This window comes from Pseudophryne corroboree, chromosome 2 (assembly GCF_028390025.1).
Source record: "Pseudophryne corroboree isolate aPseCor3 chromosome 2, aPseCor3.hap2, whole genome shotgun sequence".
In the NCBI taxonomy this organism is placed as follows: Eukaryota; Metazoa; Chordata; class Amphibia; order Anura; family Myobatrachidae; genus Pseudophryne; species Pseudophryne corroboree.
Genome location: NC_086445.1, coordinates 8,821,786 through 8,840,750, shown reverse-complemented (window position 1 = coordinate 8,840,750; position 18,965 = coordinate 8,821,786). Strand labels below are relative to the sequence as shown.

Sequence of the window (18,965 nt, the reverse complement as noted above, 5' to 3'; positions counted from 1 at the left end):
GGCATAGATACCCTGTGTGTAGCCTGTGAATTGATACATACACTGAACATTAAGCTGTAGTTACAATGTCGCCTTCTCACATGTATAAGCTTTGTCAGGCATAGATACCCTGTGTGTAGCCTGTGAATTGATACATACACTGAACATTAAGCTGTAGTTACAATGTCACCTTCTCACATGTATAAGCTGTGTCAGGCATAGATACCCTGTGTGTAGCCTGTGAATTGTTACATACACTGAACATTAAGCTGTAGTTACAATGTCACCTTCTCTCATGTATAAGCTGTGTCAGGCATAGATACCCTGTGTGTAGCCTGTGAATTGTTACATACACTGAACATTAAGCTGTAGTTACAATGTCGCCTTCTCACATGTATAAGCTGTGTCAGGTATAGATACCCTGTGTGTAGCCTGTGAATTGATACATACACTGAACATTAAGCTGTAGTTACAATGTCACCTCACATGTATAAGCTTTGTCAGGCAGAGATACCCTGTGTGTAGCCTGTGAATTGATACATACACTGAACATTAAGCTGTAGTTACAATGTCACCTTCTCACATGTATAAGCTTTGTCAGGCATAGATACCCTGTGTGTAGCCTGTGAATTGATACATACACTGAACATTAAGCTGTAGTTACAATGTCGCCTTCTCATGTATAAGCTGTGTCAGGCATAGATACCCTGTGTGTAGCCTGTGAATTGTTACATACACTGAACATTAAGCTGTAGTTACAATGTCGCCTTCTCATGTATAAGCTGTGTCAGGCATAGATACCCTGTGTGTAGCCTGTGAATTGATACATACACTGAACATAAGCTGTAGTTACAATGTCGCCTTCTCACATGTATAAGCTTTGTCAGGCATAGATACCCTGTGTGTAGCCTGTGAATTGTTACATACACTGAACATTAAGCTGTAGTTACAATGTCACCTTCTCACATGTATAAGCTTTGTCAGGTATAGATACCCTGTGTGTAGCCTGTGAATTGATACATACACTGAACATTAAGCTGTAGTTACAATGTCACCTTCTCACATGTATAAGCTGTGTCAGGCATATATACCCTGTGTGTAGCCTGTGAATTGATACATACACTGAACATTAAGCTGTAGTTACAATGTTGCTTTCTCACATGTATAAGCTGTGTCAGGCATAGATACCCTGTGTGTAGCCTGTGAATTGATACATACACTGAACATAAGCTGTAGTTACAATGTTGCTTTCTCACATGTATAAGCTTTGTCAGGCATAGATACCCTGTGTGTAGCCTGTGAATTGATACATACACTGAACATTAAGCTGTAGTTACAATGTCGCCTTCTCACATGTATAAGCTTTGTCAGGCATAGATACCCTGTGTGTAGCCTGTGAATTGATACATACACTGAACATTAAGCTGTAGTTACAATGTCACCTTCTCACATGTATAAGCTGTGTCAGGCATAGATACCCTGTGTGTAGCCTGTGAATTGATACATACACTGAACATTAAGCTGTAGTTACAATGTCACCTTCTCTCATGTATAAGCTGTGTCAGGCATAGATACCCTGTGTGTAGCCTGTGAATTGATAACACTGAACATTAAGCTGTAGTTACAATGTCACCTTCTCACATGTATAAGCTGTGTCAGGCATAGATACCCTGTGTGTAGCCTGTGAATTGATACATACACTGAACATTAAGCTGTAGTTACAATGTCGCCTTCTCACATGTATAAGCTTTGTCAGGCATAGATACCCTGTGTGTAGCCTGTGAATTGATACATACACTGAACATAAGCTGTAGTTACAATGTCGCCTTCTCACATGTATAAGCTGTGTCAGGCATAGATACCCTGTGTGTAGCCTGTGAATTGATACATACACTGAACATTAAGCTGTAGTTACAATGTCGCCTTCTCATGTATAAGCTGTGTCAGGCAGAGATACCCTGTGTGTAGCCTGTGAATTGATACATACACTGAACATTAAGCTGTAGTTACAATGTCGCCTTCTCACATGTATAAGCTTTGTCAGGCATAGATACCCTGTGTGTAGCCTGTGAATTGATACATACACTGAACATTAAGCTGTAGTTACAATGTCACCTTCTCACATGTATAAGCTTTGTCAGGCATAGATACCCTGTGTGTAGCCTGTGAATTGATACATACACTGAACATTAAGCTGTAGTTACAATGTCACCTTCTCTCATGTATAAGCTGTGTCAGGCATAGATACCCTGTGTGTAGCCTGTGAATTGTTACATACACTGAACATTAAGCTGTAGTTACAATGTCGCCTTCTCACATGTATAAGCTGTGTCAGGTATAGATACCCTGTGTGTAGCCTGTGAATTGATACATACACTGAACATTAAGCTGTAGTTACAATGTCACCTCACATGTATAAGCTTTGTCAGGCAGAGATACCCTGTGTGTAGCCTGTGAATTGATACATACACTGAACATTAAGCTGTAGTTACAATGTCACCTTCTCACATGTATAAGCTTTGTCAGGCATAGATACCCTGTGTGTAGCCTGTGAATTGATACATACACTGAACATTAAGCTGTAGTTACAATGTCGCCTTCTCATGTATAAGCTGTGTCAGGCATAGATACCCTGTGTGTAGCCTGTGAATTGTTACATACACTGAACATTAAGCTGTAGTTACAATGTCGCCTTCTCATGTATAAGCTGTGTCAGGCATAGATACCCTGTGTGTAGCCTGTGAATTGATACATACACTGAACATAAGCTGTAGTTACAATGTCGCCTTCTCACATGTATAAGCTTTGTCAGGCATAGATACCCTGTGTGTAGCCTGTGAATTGTTACATACACTGAACATTAAGCTGTAGTTACAATGTCACCTTCTCACATGTATAAGCTTTGTCAGGTATAGATACCCTGTGTGTAGCCTGTGAATTGATACATACACTGAACATTAAGCTGTAGTTACAATGTCACCTTCTCACATGTATAAGCTGTGTCAGGCATATATACCCTGTGTGTAGCCTGTGAATTGATACATACACTGAACATTAAGCTGTAGTTACAATGTTGCTTTCTCACATGTATAAGCTGTGTCAGGCATAGATACCCTGTGTGTAGCCTGTGAATTGATACATACACTGAACATAAGCTGTAGTTACAATGTTGCTTTCTCACATGTATAAGCTGTGTCAGGCATAGATACCCTGTGTGTAGCCTGTGAATTGATACATACACTGAACATAAGCTGTAGTTACAATGTCGCCTTCTCACATGTATAAGCTTTGTCAGGCATAGATACCCTGTGTGTAGCCTGTGAATTGATACATACACTGAACATAAGCTGTAGTTACAATGTCGCCTTCTCACATGTATAAGCTGTGTCAGGCATAGATACCCTGTGTGTAGCCTGTGAATTGATACATACACTGAACATTAAGCTGTAGTTACAATGTCGCCTTCTCATGTATAAGCTTTGTCAGGCATAGATACCCTGTGTGTAGCCTGTGAATTGATACATACACTGAACATTAAGCTGTAGTTACAATGTCGCCTTCTCACATGTATAAGCTTTGTCAGGCATAGATACCCTGTGTGTAGCCTGTGAATTGATACATACACTGAACATTAAGCTGTAGTTACAATGTCACCTTCTCACATGTATAAGCTGTGTCAGGCATAGATACCCTGTGTGTAGCCTGTGAATTGATACATACACTGAACATTAAGCTGTAGTTACAATGTCACCTTCTCTCATGTATAAGCTGTGTCAGGCATAGATACCCTGTGTGTAGCCTGTGAATTGATACATACACTGAACATTAAGCTGTAGTTACAATGTCACCTTCTCACATGTATAAGCTGTGTCAGGCATAGATACCCTGTGTGTAGCCTGTGAATTGATACATACACTGAACATTAAGCTGTAGTTACAATGTCGCCTTCTCACATGTATAAGCTTTGTCAGGCATAGATACCCTGTGTGTAGCCTGTGAATTGATACATACACTGAACATAAGCTGTAGTTACAATGTCGCCTTCTCACATGTATAAGCTGTGTCAGGCATAGATACCCTGTGTGTAGCCTGTGAATTGATACATACACTGAACATTAAGCTGTAGTTACAATGTCGCCTTCTCATGTATAAGCTGTGTCAGGCAGAGATACCCTGTGTGTAGCCTGTGAATTGATACATACACTGAACATTAAGCTGTAGTTACAATGTCGCCTTCTCATGTATAAGCTGTGTCAGGCATAGATACCCTGTGTGTAGCCTGTGAATTGATACATACACTGAACATTAAGCTGTAGTTACAATGTCGCCTTCTCATGTATAAGCTGTGTCAGGCATAGATACCCTGTGTGTAGCCTGTGAATTGATACATACACTGAACATTAAGCTGTAGTTACAATGTCGCCTTCTCACATGTATAAGCTTTGTCAGGCATAGATACCCTGTGTGTAGCCTGTGAATTGATACATACACTGAACATTAAGCTGTAGTTACAATGTCACCTTCTCACATGTATAAGCTGTGTCAGGCATAGATACCCTGTGTGTAGCCTGTGAATTGATACATACACTGAACATTAAGCTGTAGTTACAATGTCACCTTCTCTCATGTATAAGCTGTGTCAGGCATAGATACCCTGTGTGTAGCCTGTGAATTGATACATACACTGAACATTAAGCTGTAGTTACAATGTCACCTTCTCTCATGTATAAGCTGTGTCAGGTATAGATACCCTGTGTGTAGCCTGTGAATTGATACATACACTGAACATTAAGCTGTAGTTACAATGTCGCCTTCTCATGTATAAGCTTTGTCAGGCATAGATACCCTGTGTGTAGCCTGTGAATTGATACATACACTGAACATTAAGCTGTAGTTACAATGTCGCCTTCTCACATGTATAAGCTGTGTCAGGCATAGATACCCTGTGTGTAGCCTGTGAATTGTTACATACACTGAACATTAAGCTGTAGTTACAATGTCACCTTCTTACATGTATAAGCTTTGTCAGGCATAGATACCCTGTGTGTAGCCTGTGAATTGATACATACACTGAACATTAAGCTGTAGTTACAATGTCGCCTTCTCACATGTATAAGCTGTGTCAGGCATAGATACCCTGTGTGTAGCCTGTGAATTGATACATACACTGAACATTAAGCTGTAGTTACAATGTCGCCTTCTCACATGTATAAGCTGTGTCAGGCATAGATACCCTGTGTGTAGCCTGTGAATTGTTACATACACTGAACATTAAGCTGTAGTTACAATGTCGCCTTCTCATGTATAAGCTTTGTCAGGTATAGATACCCTGTGTGTAGCCTGTGAATTGATACATACACTGAACATTAAGCTGTAGTTACAATGTCGCCTTCTCATGTATAAGCTGTGTCAGGCATAGATACCCTGTGTGTAGCCTGTGAATTGATACATACACTGAACATTAAGCTGTAGTTACAATGTCGCCTTCTCACATGTATAAGCTGTGTCAGGCATAGATACCCTGTGTGTAGCCTGTGAATTGTTACATACACTGAACATTAAGCTGTAGTTACAATGTCGCCTTCTCACATGTATAAGCTGTGTCAGGCATAGATACCCTGTGTGTAGCCTGTGAATTGATACATACACTGAACATTAAGCTGTAGTTACAATGTCACCTTCTCACATGTATAAGCTGTGTCAGGCAGAGATACCCTGTGTGTAGCCTGTGAATTGATACATACACTGAACATTAAGCTGTAGTTACAATGTCGCCTTCTCACATGTATAAGCTGTGTCAGGCATAGATACCCTGTGTGTAGCCTGTGAATTGATACATACACTGAACATTAAGCTGTAGTTACAATGTCGCCTTCTCACATGTATAAGCTGTGTCAGGCATAGATACCCTGTGTGTAGCCTGTGAATTGATACATACACTGAACATTAAGCTGTAGTTACAATGTCACCTTCTCACATGTATAAGCTGTGTCAGGCAGAGATACCCTGTGTGTAGCCTGTGAATTGATACATACACTGAACATTAAGCTGTAGTTACAATGTCGCCTTCTCATGTATAAGCTTTGTCAGGCATAGATACTGTGACAACACAGCCGGCGCGTCGTGTCGCACAGTGGTTAAAGACACGCAGCTACTTCCCTAGCCCTGGTCCTACACATGGACTTCACCAATTGCCAATATGTTATTAGTTATATGTTAGGCATTATTGTATTATATTGTATGATATTATTGTTACAAGGGTACAGTTATGTTTTCGATGTATATATATGAATGTATTGGTTATTGTGCTATAGTTTGTAAAATAATGTTTCCCCATGTGACGATCAGATAACCTATGTATTTGCTCTGTCTGGGAAGATACAGCCAGTCTCAGATGTCAGGCCATTCACCCCCCTCATTCTTCCCCACACAATGGATTCCAGGCCACACAATCAGATTAAGTAAGGTTACTTTAGTTAACATCTATTGTGGCCTAGGGAACATGCCTGGACATGTGAAACTGTTCTGGGGGTGTCGCCTTATTGTAGAAAAGACAAAGGGTTTTGATAATAGCAAACAGGGGACGTGAGAGATCTGGAAGAGAAGGTGAGAGAGAGGCAGGAGACTGACTAAGAAGTAATGTTCTGTCAGGAGCTCCAGGAGGGAATTGTCGTGTAGAATTGGATCACAGAAGTGTGCTGAACTGTGTTATAACCTATTCTGTTAATAAACCACTGTTGGTTTTTCATCTACCATCGTGACTGAGTGATTTTGAACCCAATATCCTCACAGATACCCTGTGTGTAGCCTGTGAATTGATACATACACTGAACATTAAGCTGTAGTTACAATGTCGCCTTCTCATGTATAAGCTGTGTCAGGCAGAGATACCCTGTGTGTAGCCTGTGAATTGATACATACACTGAACATTAAGCTGTAGTTACAATGTCACCTTCTCACATGTATAAGCTGTGTCAGGTATAGATACCCTGTGTGTAGCCTGTGAATTGATACATACACTGAACATTAACTGTAGTTACAATGTCACCTTCTCACATGTATAAGCTTTGTCAGGCATAGATACCCTGTGTGTAGCCTGTGAATTGATACATACACTGAACATTAAGCTGTAGTTACAATGTCGCCTTCTCATGTATAAGCTGTGTCAGGCAGAGATACCCTGTGTGTAGCCTGTGAATTGATACATACACTGAACATTAAGCTGTAGTTACAATGTCGCCTTCTCATGTATAAGCTGTGTCAGGCATAGATACCCTGTGTGTAGCCTGTGAATTGATACATACACTGATCATTAAGCTGTAGTTACAATGTCGCCTTCTCATGTATAAGCTGTGTCAGGCATAGATACCCTGTGTGTAGCCTGTGAATTGTTACATACACTGAACATTAAGCTGTAGTTACAATGTCGCCTTCTCACATGTATAAGCTGTGTCAGGTATAGATACCCTGTGTGTAGCCTGTGAATTGATACATACACTGAACATTAAGCTGTAGTTACAATGTCGCCTTCTCACATGTATAAGCTGTGTCAGGCATAGATACCCTGTGTGTAGCCTGTGAATTGATACATACACTGAACATTAAGCTGTAGTTACAATGTCGCCTTCTCATGTATAAGCTGTGTCAGGCATAGATACCCTGTGTGTAGCCTGTGAATTGTTACATACACTGAACATTAAGCTGTAGTTACAATGTCGCCTTCTCACATGTATAAGCTGTGTCAGGTATAGATACCCTGTGTGTAGCCTGTGAATTGATACATACACTGAACATTAAGCTGTAGTTACAATGTCACCTCACATGTAAAAGCTTTGTCAGGCAGAGATACCCTGTGTGTAGCCTGTGAATTGATACATACACTGAACATTAAGCTGTAGTTACAATGTCACCTTCTCACATGTATAAGCTTTGTCAGGTATAGATACCCTGTGTGTAGCCTGTGAATTGTTACATACACTGAACATTAAGCTGTAGTTACAATGTCACCTTCTCACATGTATAAGCTTTGTCAGGCATAGATACCCTGTGTGTAGCCTGTGAATTGATACATACACTGAACATTAAGCTGTAGTTACAATGTCGCCTTCTCATGTATAAGCTGTGTCAGGCATAGATACCCTGTGTGTAGCCTGTGAATTGTTACATACACTGAACATTAAGTTGTAGTTACAATGTCACCTTCTCACATGTATAAGCTTTGTCAGGCATAGATACCCTGTGTGTAGCCTGTGAATTGATACATACACTGAACATTAAGCTGTAGTTACAATGTCACCTTCTCACATGTATAAGCTTTGTCAGGCATAGATACCCTGTGTGTAGCCTGTGAATTGATACATACACTGAACATTAAGCTGTAGTTACAATGTCGCCTTCTCATGTATAAGCTGTGTCAGGCATAGATACCCTGTGTGTAGCCTGTGAATTGATACATACACTGAACATAAGCTGTAGTTACAATGTCGCCTTCTCACATGTATAAGCTTTGTCAGGCATAGATACCCTGTGTGTAGCCTGTGAATTGTTACATACACTGAACATTAAGCTGTAGTTACAATGTCACCTTCTCACATGTATAAGCTTTGTCAGGTATAGATACCCTGTGTGTAGCCTGTGAATTGATACATACACTGAACATTAAGCTGTAGTTACAATGTCACCTTCTCACATGTATAAGCTGTGTCAGGCATATATACCCTGTGTGTAGCCTGTGAATTGATACATACACTGAACATTAAGCTGTAGTTACAATGTTGCTTTCTCACATGTATAAGCTGTGTCAGGCATAGATACCCTGTGTGTAGCCTGTGAATTGATACATACACTGAACATAAGCTGTAGTTACAATGTTGCTTTCTCACATGTATAAGCTGTGTCAGGCATAGATACCCTGTGTGTAGCCTGTGAATTGATACATACACTGAACATAAGCTGTAGTTACAATGTCGCCTTCTCACATGTATAAGCTTTGTCAGGCATAGATACCCTGTGTGTAGCCTGTGAATTGATACATACACTGAACATAAGCTGTAGTTACAATGTCGCCTTCTCACATGTATAAGCAGTGTCAGGCATAGATACCCTGTGTGTAGCCTGTGAATTGATACATACACTGAACATTAAGCTGTAGTTACAATGTCGCCTTCTCATGTATAAGCTTTGTCAGGCATAGATACCCTGTGTGTAGCCTGTGAATTGATACATACACTGAACATTAAGCTGTAGTTACAATGTCGCCTTCTCACATGTATAAGCTTTGTCAGGCATAGATACCCTGTGTGTAGCCTGTGAATTGATACATACACTGAACATTAAGCTGTAGTTACAATGTCACCTTCTCACATGTATAAGCTGTGTCAGGCATAGATACCCTGTGTGTAGCCTGTGAATTGATACATACACTGAACATTAAGCTGTAGTTACAATGTCACCTTCTCTCATGTATAAGCTGTGTCAGGCATAGATACCCTGTGTGTAGCCTGTGAATTGATACATACACTGAACATTAAGCTGTAGTTACAATGTCACCTTCTCACATGTATAAGCTGTGTCAGGCATAGATACCCTGTGTGTAGCCTGTGAATTGATACATACACTGAACATTAAGCTGTAGTTACAATGTCGCCTTCTCACATGTATAAGCTTTGTCAGGCATTGATACCCTGTGTGTAGCCTGTGAATTGATACATACACTGAACATAAGCTGTAGTTACAATGTCGCCTTCTCACATGTATAAGCTGTGTCAGGCATAGATACCCTGTGTGTAGCCTGTGAATTGATACATACACTGAACATTAAGCTGTAGTTACAATGTCGCGTATAAGCTGTGTCAGGCAGAGATACCCTGTGTGTAGCCTGTGAATTGATACATACACTGAACATTAAGCTGTAGTTACAATGTCGCCTTCTCATGTATAAGCTGTGTCAGGCATAGATACCCTGTGTGTAGCCTGTGAATTGATACATACACTGAACATTAAGCTGTAGTTACAATGTCGCCTTCTCATGTATAAGCTGTGTCAGGCATAGATACCCTGTGTGTAGCCTGTGAATTGATACATACACTGAACATTAAGCTGTAGTTACAATGTCGCCTTCTCACATGTATAAGCTTTGTCAGGCATAGATACCCTGTGTGTAGCCTGTGAATTGATACATACACTGAACATTAAGCTGTAGTTACAATGTCGCCTTCTCACATGTATAAGCTTTGTCAGGCATAGATACCCTGTGTGTAGCCTGTGAATTGATACATACACTGAACATTAAGCTGTAGTTACAATGTCACCTTCTCACATGTATAAGCTGTGTCAGGCATAGATACCCTGTGTGTAGCCTGTGAATTGATACATACACTGAACATTAAGCTGTAGTTACAATGTCACCTTCTCTCATGTATAAGCTGTGTCAGGCATAGATGCCCTGTGTGTAGCCTGTGAATTGATACATACACTGAACATTAAGCTGTAGTTACAATGTCACCTTCTCTCATGTATAAGCTGTGTCAGGTATAGATACCCTGTGTGTAGCCTGTGAATTGATACATACACTGAACATTAAGCTGTAGTTACAATGTCGCCTTCTCATGTATAAGCTTTGTCAGGCATAGATACCCTGTGTGTAGCCTGTGAATTGATACATACACTGAACATTAAGCTGTAGTTACAATGTCACCTTCTCTCATGTATAAGCTGTGTCAGGCATAGATACCCTGTGTGTAGCCTGTGAATTGATACATACACTGAACATTAAGCTGTAGTTACAATGTCACCTTCTCTCATGTATAAGCTGTGTCAGGTATAGATACCCTGTGTGTAGCCTGTGAATTGATACATACACTGAACATTAAGCTGTAGTTACAATGTCGCCTTCTCATGTATAAGCTTTGTCAGGCATAGATACCCTGTGTGTAGCCTGTGAATTGATACATACACTGAACATTAAGCTGTAGTTACAATGTCACCTTCTCACATGTATAAGCTGTGTCAGGCATAGATACCCTGTGTGTAGCCTGTGAATTGATACATACACTGAACATTAAGCTGTAGTTACAATGTCACCTTCTCTCATGTATAAGCTGTGTCAGGCATAGATACCCTGTGTGTAGCCTGTGAATTGATACATACACTGAACATTAAGCTGTAGTTACAATGTCACCTTCTCTCATGTATAAGCTGTGTCAGGTATAGATACCCTGTGTGTAGCCTGTGAATTGATACATACACTGAACATTAAGCTGTAGTTACAATGTCACCTTCTCACATGTATAAGCTGTGTCAGGCATAGATACCCTGTGTGTAGCCTGTGAATTGATACATACACTGAACATTAAGCTGTAGTTACAATGTCACCTTCTCTCATGTATAAGCTGTGTCAGGTATAGATACCCTGTGTGTAGCCTGTGAATTGATACATACACTGAACATTAAGCTGTAGTTACAATGTCACCTTCTCACATGTATAAGCTGTGTCAGGCATAGATACCCTGTGTGTAGCCTGTGAATTGATACATACACTGAACATTAAGCTGTAGTTACAATGTCGCCTTCTCACATGTATAAGCTTTGTCAGGCATAGATACCCTGTGTGTAGCCTGTGAATTGATACATACACTGAACATAAGCTGTAGTTACAATGTCGCCTTCTCACATGTATAAGCTGTGTCAGGCATAGATACCCTGTGTGTAGCCTGTGAATTGATACATACACTGAACATTAAGCTGTAGTTACAATGTCGCCTTCTCATGTATAAGCTGTGTCAGGCATAGATACCCTGTGTGTAGCCTGTGAATTGATACATACACTGAACATTAAGCTGTAGTTACAATGTCGCCTTCTCATGTATAAGCTGTGTCAGGCATAGATACCCTGTGTGTAGCCTGTGAATTGATACATACACTGAACATTAAGCTGTAGTTACAATGTCGCCTTCTCATGTATAAGCTGTGTCAGGCAGAGATACCCTGTGTGTAGCCTGTGAATTGATACATACACTGAACATTAAGCTGTAGTTACAATGTCGCCTTCTCACATGTATAAGCTTTGTCAGGCATAGATACCCTGTGTGTAGCCTGTGAATTGATACATACACTGAACATTAAGCTGTAGTTACAATGTCGCCTTCTCACATGTATAAGCTTTGTCAGGCATAGATACCCTGTGTGTAGCCTGTGAATTGATACATACACTGAACATTAAGCTGTAGTTACAATGTCGCCTTCTCATGTATAAGCTGTGTCAGGCATAGATACCCTGTGTGTAGCCTGTGAATTGATACATACACTGAACATTAAGCTGTAGTTACAATGTCACCTTCTCTCATGTATAAGCTGTGTCAGGTATAGATACCCTGTGTGTAGCCTGTGAATTGATACATACACTGAACATTAAGCTGTAGTTACAATGTCGCCTTCTCATGTATAAGCTTTGTCAGGCATAGATACCCTGTGTGTAGCCTGTGAATTGATACATACACTGAACATTAAGCTGTAGTTACAATGTCGCCTTCTCACATGTATAAGCTGTGTCAGGCATAGATACCCTGTGTGTAGCCTGTGAATTGTTACATACACTGAACATTAAGCTGTAGTTACAATGTCGCCTTCTCACATGTATAAGCTGTGTCAGGCATAGATACCCTGTGTGTAGCCTGTGAATTGATACATACACTGAACATTAAGCTGTAGTTACAATGTCGCCTTCTCACATGTATAAGCTGTGTCAGGCATAGATACCCTGTGTGTAGCCTGTGAATTGTTACATACACTGAACATTAAGCTGTAGTTACAATGTCGCCTTCTCATGTATAAGCTTTGTCAGGTATAGATACCCTGTGTGTAGCCTGTGAATTGATACATACACTGAACATTAAGCTGTAGTTACAATGTCACCTTCTCACATGTATAAGCTGTGTCAGGCATAGATACCCTGTGTGTAGCCTGTGAATTGATACATACACTGAACATTAAGCTGTAGTTACAATGTCGCCTTCTCACATGTATAAGCTGTGTCAAGCATAGATACCCTGTGTGTAGCCTGTGAATTGATACATACACTGAACATTAAGCTGTAGTTACAATGTCGCCTTCTCACATGTATAAGCTGTGTCAGGCATAGATACCCTGTGTGTAGCCTGTGAATTGATACATACACTGAACATTAAGCTGTAGTTACAATGTCGCCTTCTCATGTATAAGCTGTGTCAGGCAGAGATACCCTGTGTGTAGCCTGTGAATTGATACATACACTGAACATTAAGCTGTAGTTACAATGTCGCCTTCTCATGTATAAGCTGTGTCAGGCATAGATACCCTGTGTGTAGCCTGTGAATTGATACATACACTGAACATTAAGCTGTAGTTACAATGTCGCCTTCTCATGTATAAGCTGTGTCAGGCATAGATACCCTGTGTGTAGCCTGTGAATTGATACATACACTGAACATTAAGCTGTAGTTACAATGTCGCCTTCTCACATGTATAAGCTTTGTCAGGCATAGATACCCTGTGTGTAGCCTGTGAATTGATACATACACTGAACATTAAGCTGTAGTTACAATGTCACCTTCTCACATGTATAAGCTGTGTCAGGCATAGATACCCTGTGTGTAGCCTGTGAATTGTTACATACACTGAACATTAAGCTGTAGTTACAATGTCACCTTCTCTCATGTATAAGCTGTGTCAGGCATAGATACCCTGTGTGTAGCCTGTGAATTGTTACATACACTGAACATTAAGCTGTAGTTACAATGTCGCCTTCTCACATGTATAAGCTGTGTCAGGTATAGATACCCTGTGTGTAGCCTGTGAATTGATACATACACTGAACATTAAGCTGTAGTTACAATGTCACCTCACATGTAAAAGCTTTGTCAGGCAGAGATACCCTGTGTGTAGCCTGTGAATTGATACATACACTGAACATTAAGCTGTAGTTACAATGTCACCTTCTCACATGTATAAGCTTTGTCAGGTATAGATACCCTGTGTGTAGCCTGTGAATTGTTACATACACTGAACATTAAGCTGTAGTTACAATGTCACCTTCTCACATGTATAAGCTTTGTCAGGCATAGATACCCTGTGTGTAGCCTGTGAATTGATACATACACTGAACATTAAGCTGTAGTTACAATGTCGCCTTCTCATGTATAAGCTGTGTCAGGCATAGATACCCTGTGTGTAGCCTGTGAATTGTTACATACACTGAACATTAAGTTGTAGTTACAATGTCACCTTCTCACATGTATAAGCTTTGTCAGGCATAGATACCCTGTGTGTAGCCTGTGAATTGATACATACACTGAACATTAAGCTGTAGTTACAATGTCACCTTCTCACATGTATAAGCTTTGTCAGGCATAGATACCCTGTGTGTAGCCTGTGAATTGATACATACACTGAACATTAAGCTGTAGTTACAATGTCACCTTCTCACATGTATAAGCTGTGTCAGGCATAGATACCCTGTGTGTAGCCTGTGAATTGATACATACACTGAACATAAGCTGTAGTTACAATGTTGCTTTCTCACATGTATAAGCTGTGTCAGGCATAGATACCCTGTGTGTAGCCTGTGAATTGATACATACACTGAACATAAGCTGTAGTTACAATGTCGCCTTCTCACATGTATAAGCTTTGTCAGGCATAGATACCCTGTGTGTAGCCTGTGAATTGATACATACACTGAACATAAGCTGTAGTTACAATGTCGCCTTCTCACATGTATAAGCTGTGTCAGGCATAGATACCCTGTGTGTAGCCTGTGAATTGATACATACACTGAACATTAAGCTGTAGTTACAATGTCGCCTTCTCATGTATAAGCTTTGTCAGGCATAGATACCCTGTGTGTAGCCTGTGAATTGATACATACACTGAACATTAAGCTGTAGTTACAATGTCGCCTTCTCACATGTATAAGCTTTGTCAGGCATAGATACCCTGTGTGTAGCCTGTGAATTGATACATACACTGAACATTAAGCTGTAGTTACAATGTCACCTTCTCACATGTATAAGCTGTGTCAGGCATAGATACCCTGTGTGTAGCCTGTGAATTGATACATACACTGAACATTAAGCTGTAGTTACAATGTCACCTTCTCACATGTATAAGCTGTGTCAGGCATAGATACCCTGTGTGTAGCCTGTGAATTGATACATACACTGAACATTAAGCTGTAGTTACAATGTCACCTTCTCACATGTATAAGCTGTGTCAGGCATAGATACCCTGTGTGTAGCCTGTGAATTGATACATACACTGAACATTAAGCTGTAGTTACAATGTCACCTTCTCACATGTATAAGCTGTGTCAGGCATAGATACCCTGTGTGTAGCCTGTGAATTGATACATACACTGAACATTAAGCTGTAGTTACAATGTCGCCTTCTCACATGTATAAGCTTTGTCAGGCATAGATACCCTGTGTGTAGCCTGTGAATTGATACATACACTGAACATAAGCTGTAGTTACAATGTCGCCTTCTCACATGTATAAGCTGTGTCAGGCATAGATACCCTGTGTGTAGCCTGTGAATTGATACATACACTGAACATTAAGCTGTAGTTACAATGTCGCCTTCTCATGTATAAGCTGTGTCAGGCATAGATACCCTGTGTGTAGCCTGTGAATTGATACATACACTGAACATTAAGCTGTAGTTACAATGTCGCCTTCTCATGTATAAGCTGTGTCAGGCATAGATACCCTGTGTGTAGCCTGTGAATTGATACATACACTGAACATTAAGCTGTAGTTACAATGTCGCCTTCTCATGTATAAGCTGTGTCAGGCAGAGATACCCTGTGTGTAGCCTGTGAATTGATACATACACTGAACATTAAGCTGTAGTTACAATGTCGCCTTCTCACATGTATAAGCTTTGTCAGGCATAGATACCCTGTGTGTAGCCTGTGAATTGATACATACACTGAACATTAAGCTGTAGTTACAATGTCGCCTTCTCACATGTATAAGCTTTGTCAGGCATAGATACCCTGTGTGTAGCCTGTGAATTGATACATACACTGAACATTAAGCTGTAGTTACAATGTCGCCTTCTCATGTATAAGCTGTGTCAGGCATAGATACCCTGTGTGTAGCCTGTGAATTGATACATACACTGAACATTAAGCTGTAGTTACAATGTCACCTTCTCTCATGTATAAGCTGTGTCAGGTATAGATACCCTGTGTGTAGCCTGTGAATTGATACATACACTGAACATTAAGCTGTAGTTACAATGTCGCCTTCTCATGTATAAGCTTTGTCAGGCATAGATACCCTGTGTGTAGCCTGTGAATTGATACATACACTGAACATTAAGCTGTAGTTACAATGTCGCCTTCTCACATGTATAAGCTGTGTCAGGCATAGATACCCTGTGTGTAGCCTGTGAATTGTTACATACACTGAACATTAAGCTGTAGTTACAATGTCGCCTTCTCACATGTATAAGCTGTGTCAGGCATAGATACCCTGTGTGTAGCCTGTGAATTGATACATACACTGAACATTAAGCTGTAGTTACAATGTCGCCTTCTCACATGTATAAGCTGTGTCAGGCATAGATACCCTGTGTGTAGCCTGTGAATTGTTACATACACTGAACATTAAGCTGTAGTTACAATGTCGCCTTCTCATGTATAAGCTTTGTCAGGTATAGATACCCTGTGTGTAGCCTGTGAATTGATACATACACTGAACATTAAGCTGTAGTTACAATGTCACCTTCTCACATGTATAAGCTGTGTCAGGCATAGATACCCTGTGTGTAGCCTGTGAATTGATACATACACTGAACATTAAGCTGTAGTTACAATGTCGCCTTCTCACATGTATAAGCTGTGTCAGGCATAGATACCCTGTGTGTAGCCTGTGAATTGATACATACACTGAACATTAAGCTGTAGTTACAATGTCGCCTTCTCACATGTATAAGCTGTGTCAGGCATAGATACCCTGTGTGTAGCCTGTGAATTGATACATACACTGAACATTAAGCTGTAGTTACAATGTCGCCTTCTCATGTATAAGCTGTGTCAGGCATAGATACCCTGTGTGTAGCCTGTGAATTGATACATACACTGAACATTAAGCTGTAGTTACAATGTCGCCTTCTCATGTATAAGCTGTGTCAGGCATAGATACCCTGTGTGTAGCCTGTGAATTGATACATACACTGAACATTAAGCTGTAGTTACAATGTCACCTTCTCACATGTATAAGCTTTGTCAGGCATAGATACCCTGTGTGTAGCCTGTGAATTGATACATACACTGAACATTAAGCTGTAGTTACAATGTCACCTTCTCACATGTATAAGCTGTGTCAGGCATAGATACCCTGTGTGTAGCCTGTGAATTGTTACATACACTGAACATTAAGCTGTAGTTACAATGTCACCTTCTCTCATGTATAAGCTGTGTCAGGCATAGATACCCTGTGTGTAGCCTGTGAATTGTTACATACACTGAACATTAAGCTGTAGTTACAATGTCGCCTTCTCACATGTATAAGCTGTGTCAGGTATAGATACCCTGTGTGTAGCCTGTGAATTGATACATACACTGAACATTAAGCTGTAGTTACAATGTCACCTCACATGTAAAAGCTTTGTCAGGCAGAGATACCCTGTGTGTAGCCTGTGAATTGTTACATACACTGAACATTAAGCTGTAGTTACAATGTCGCCTTCTCATGTATAAGCTGTGTCAGGCATAGATACCCTGTGTGTAGCCTGTGAATTGATACATACACTGAACATAAGCTGTAGTTACAATGTCGCCTTCTCACATGTATAAGCTTTGTCAGGCATAGATACCCTGTGTGTAGCCTGTGAATTGTTACATACACTGAACATTAAGCTGTAGTTACAATGTCACCTTCTCACATGTATAAGCTTTGTCAGGTATAGATACCCTGTGTGTAGCCTGTGAATTGATACATACACTGAACATTAAGCTGTAGTTACAATGTCACCTTCTCACATGTATAAGCTGTGTCAGGCATATATACCCTGTGTGTAGCCTGTGAATTGATACATACACTGAACATTAAGCTGTAGTTACAATGTTGCTTTCTCACATGTATAAGCTGTGTCAGGCATAGATACCCTGTGTGTAGCCTGTGAATTGATACATACACTGAACATAAGCTGTAGTTACAATGTTGCTTTCTCACATGTATAAGCTGTGTCAGGCATAGATACCCTGTGTGTAGCCTGTGAATTGATACATACACTGAACATAAGCTGTAGTTACAATGTCGCCTTCTCACATGTATAAGCTTTGTCAGGCATAGATACCCTGTGTGTAGCCTGTGAATTGATACATACACTGAACATAAGCTGTAGTTACAATGTCGCCTTCTCACATGTATAAGCAGTGTCAGGCATAGATACCCTGTGTGTAGCCTGTGAATTGATACATACACTGAACATTAAGCTGTAGTTACAATGTCGCCTTCTCATGTATAAGCTTTGTCAGGCATAGATACCCTGTGTGTAGCCTGTGAATTGATACATACACTGAACATTAAGCTGTAGTTACAATGTCGCCTTCTCACATGTATAAGCTTTGTCAGGCATAGATACCCTGTGTGTAGCCTGTGAATTGATACATACACTGAACATTAAGCTGTAGTTACAATGTCACCTTCTCACATGTATAAGCTGTGTCAGGCATAGATACCCTGTGTGTAGCCTGTGAATTGATACATACACTGAACATTAAGCTGTAGTTACAATGTCACCTTCTCTCATGTATAAGCTGTGTCAGGCATAGATACCCTGTGTGTAGCCTGTGAATTGATACATACACTGAACATTAAGCTGTAGTTACAATGTCACCTTCTCACATGTATAAGCTGTGTCAGGCATAGATACCCTGTGTGTAGCCTGTGAATTGATACATACACTGAACATTAAGCTGTAGTTACAATGTCGCCTTCTCA

At 40.4% G+C, this 18,965-nt stretch overlaps 1 protein-coding gene across 2 annotated transcripts in view; it reads left to right on the top strand.

Moving 5' to 3' along the window:
* LCMT2 (leucine carboxyl methyltransferase 2) overlaps positions 1-18,965 on the top strand; it is an 850,582-nt gene that overhangs the window by 606,370 nt on the left and 225,247 nt on the right. The gene's annotated exons all lie outside the window — the stretch shown is intronic.